Below are 4,023 nucleotides of genomic sequence, written 5' to 3' on the forward strand. Positions count from 1 at the left end.
GACTACACAGTTTCTCTGTGTAGTCCTGGCTGTCCTGGAACTCACTCTGTAGACCAGGCTGGCCTTGAACTCAGAAATCTGCTTGCCTCTGCCTCCCAAGTGCTGGGATTAAAGGCGTGCATCACCACGCCCAGCCTACAGATACATTGTTAAAGAAAGCATTTTATAACACTTGACCACAAGCCAAGGAAATTAAAGAGATGTCCTACTTGTTTTTCATATAAGCAATCTCCTTTACCTGCAGGAAGTAACCATAAGGGTAACCAAAAAAAGAAAAATGAAATTTGGCAAAAGTATTTCTTTCAACTAACAGAATTTTCAAAACTAAATTATGTATACCATATTATAGACACATATTTAGGATTTCAATGAGCCTTAGCTTCTGAAGAGGCTGCTTCTATAATTCACATTCATTAGACGGTATGGCCATTATGGGAATTCCCATACAAATTAAGATTAACAATGTTCTGGCTTGTTTCTCTCATAAGATAAAGCAATTTTTTACGTATTGTGGTGTAAAACACATTACAAGTATACTACACAATCTTGCAGGAGTTGCAAATGTGGAGAGATCTAATTATACTTTTAAAAAAGATGTTTAACAAACAAAAAGTGGTAACAAAGACCCCCAAGACAGACTATGTATTGTTTAATTTACTTTACAGTTTTTGAATGCTAGCAAGGAAAACACAACATTTACTGAGAACACTGGATGATGGAAACACTGCTGAACTAAAGAAGTTCATTTTAAAGATGCTATAACCTCAAAATGGAAAATAGGAAATGTGTTATGCTAGGGGAAAGGTTATGCATATACTTCCACAGGAAAAGACAAGCTATGGGTTACTTCTGAATAGAAATTCTAGGCTACAACAAGAAGGAAATCAAAAGTACCATGGTAGGTCATATATATGCTGGTCTTTTACATGGAACCAATCTGAAGCTGACTGGCACATGTAAATGTCTCCAGACAATTCTTCATCTAAACACGGCCAATAGCTCTTTGGTTACAAAGGTCTTTGGGATTCATCATGCAATCTTTTCACATGACATAGATGTTGATTTCTAGATATTAGGCCTATGTAATTTTCTCAGCCACGTAAGACTCAGACTTAAAATATATTTTCAAGTATCTTGGCCATGTAGCTAGGCTCTTCTCTGACTAAGTCTTATCTTAGATAACCCAAATTATTTTAACCTATATTGTGCCCCACGGCTGGTTACCTATGCTCAGGTACCATGCATCTGTCTCCTAACATCTTCTGGGGCAGCTCCTTTCTCTTCTCAGACACCCCACCTCCCATTTTCTGCCTAAGCCATAGGCCATAGGCTTTATAAGTGACAGGTGGTGCATTCATACATGAGATATTTTCTCTACAACTCCCATTTTTAGTCCAATAAAAGGCTCATTTTGTTTTCAAATTTAGAAAATATTCTATTGTCTATCATATTTTGGTGTATTTAAATTTTGTACTTAACTTGTATCCTAACTTTCATTACCATCCTAAAACCATTTTCTTAGATGTAGAAGATCTTCTAAAATCCTAACCCAATTAAGCTTATAATATAACTATGACTGGACTTCAGTCTCACCAGAGAACAGGGATGGAACAAAATATTACCTGAGTATGTAGAAAGTGCAGAGTTGTACGTTCCAAAATTTATGGAAATGACAAAGAAAGCTGACCAACTGGACATTCCCCCACTATTCTCTATAACCTTGGAGAATGTACCTTTGGCCTTCTTGCCCAGAATAATTGATCTTTTGTGAAGTAAGAATTATAAAGGACTTGCTAAACCTTTATAGGCAGAGGGTGACAGTTAAGTTCCCTGCATCCATTTGTCATTTCTGAAGAGAAACTTGTGACATTTTCATTTCACAATGCCTGGAATGCCACAATTGAAGCAATTATAAATGCAGATTATTAATGATGATTATCTTCTTTGAAGTGAAATGGGGATGCTGTCAGGAGCAGATCAGTCTCACAGTCAAAATACCTTTTAACAATGAAATGATTTTAGCTTCTTGAGTTCCTTATATATTTTGGAAGTTAGCTCTGTAAAGGATGTCCGGTTAGTGAAGATTTTTTCCCCAATTTGTAAGTTGCCAATTTGTCCTATTGGCAATATCCTTTGCCCTTTGCCTTACAAAAGCTTTCCAGTTTCTTTTTTCCCCCATGTTTCACCATTCACAATGCAGACCAGGCACAGTGGCCTAGGCTGAGGTGTACATAGGATAGGTTTATTCTGCCTCCTTTTTCTGTAAGATTTCAAGTTTTGTGAAGTTCCATTTACCAAATCTTCATCTTAAAGCCTGATCCTTTGGAGTTCTGTTTAAGAAATTTTCCCCTGTGCCAATTAGTTCAAGACTCTTTCCCACTTGTTCTACTATTAGATTCAGTGTATCTTGTTTTATGTTGATGTCCTTGATCCATTGGAACTTGAGCTTTGCACAAGGTGACAAATATTGATCTATTTCCATGTTTTTACATGCAGACTGCAAGTTAGACGACCACCACTTATTAAAAATGCTTTCTTTTTTCCATTGTATATTTTTGGCCTCTTTGTCAAAGATAAAGTGTTCATAAGTGTTGTGGTTTTATTTCTGAATCTTCAATTCTATTACACTGGTCAATGTGTCTGTCTCTGTACCAATACCATGCAGGGTTTTTTTGTTTTTTTTTTTTAAATCACTGTTGCTTAGTAGCAGAGCTTGAGGTCAGGGATGGTGATTCCCCCAGGAGTTTATTATTGCTAAAAATTGGTTTCAGCCCTGCCAGAGGAGAGCTTGCCTCCAGGAATTGCTCTGACCCCAGGATTCAGGGAGATCATTATTTTCTCTCTGGTATCTCTCTAAGGTGGGTCCATCAGGACAGCATATGCAACAGAGCTTCTGGGGCAGGGTCCTACAGGCCTATATCTGCAGCCAGGAGGTGGGGCTGTTCTACAGCCCTGTGTGTACTGGAAACCAGGAGAGAGCTGGTCTCCCAGGAATGTTGACACAGGCTTACAGATTCACAGGAGGAACAAGCTCCAGCCAGAGACAGCTAGAACATCTAACACCAGAGATTACCAGATGGTGAACGGCAAACGCAAGAATCTTACCAACAGAAACCAAGACTACCTTGCATCATCAGAACCCAGGACACCCCTCACAGAAAGTCCTTGATACCCCAACACACCAGTTTCCTAAACCTGATAAACAGCTTCAGTGCAGTAGCTGGGTATAAAATAAACTAAAACCAATCAGTGGTCTTTCTCTACACAAAGAATAAACAGGATGAGAAAGAAATTAGGGAAAGAACACCCTTCACGATAGTCACAAATAATATAAAATACCTTGGTGTGACTCTAACTAAGGAAGTGAAAGATCTGTATGATAAGAACTTCAAGTCTCTGAAGAAAGAAATCAAAGAAAATCTAAGAAGATGGAAAAAATCTCCCATGCTCATGGGTTGGCAGGATTAATATAATAAAAATGGCTATCTTGCTGAAAGCAATCTCCAGATTCAATGCAATCCCCATCAAAATTCCAACCCAATTCTTCACAGAGCTAGGAAGGGCAATTTGCAAATTCATCTGGAATAACAAAAAACCTAGGATAGCAAAAACTATTCTCAACAATAAAAGAACCTCTGGTGGAATCACCATGCCTGACCTTAAGCTGTACTACAGAGCAATTGTGATAAAAACTGCATGGTACTGGTACAGTGACAGACAGGTAGATCAATGCAATAGAATTCAAGACCCAGAAATGAACCCACACACCTATGGTCACTTGATCTTTGAGAAAGGAGTTAAAACCATGGAAGGAGTTACAGAGACAAAGTTTGGACCATAGACTGAAGGAATGACCATCCAGGCACCACTCCCACCTCACCATACCTGGTTCTACAAAATATATCCTAGTCCTTAAAAAAAAAAACAAAGCACAACAGGATTATTTATACAGAAGTTTAACTCTAACTTAGACACAAAAATTATAGTTTTAGCTAATGCTGATTATATTTCAGGATGTTTTTA

The 4,023-nt window shown here is 38.0% G+C and overlaps 1 non-coding gene across 1 annotated transcript; it reads right to left on the reverse strand.

The window, feature by feature from the left end:
• Nucleotides 1–2,175: 2,175 nt before the first annotated feature.
• On the reverse strand, nucleotides 2,176–2,287 carry LOC115063304. The gene has a single exon (XR_003843163.1). It is a non-coding gene; the product is annotated as a small nucleolar RNA SNORA51 (small nucleolar RNA).
• Nucleotides 2,288–4,023: the final 1,736 nt, after the last annotated feature.

Source organism: Mus pahari, unplaced genomic scaffold (assembly GCF_900095145.1).
Source record: "Mus pahari unplaced genomic scaffold, PAHARI_EIJ_v1.1 scaffold_11913_1, whole genome shotgun sequence".
Taxonomy (NCBI): domain Eukaryota; kingdom Metazoa; phylum Chordata; class Mammalia; order Rodentia; family Muridae; genus Mus; species Mus pahari.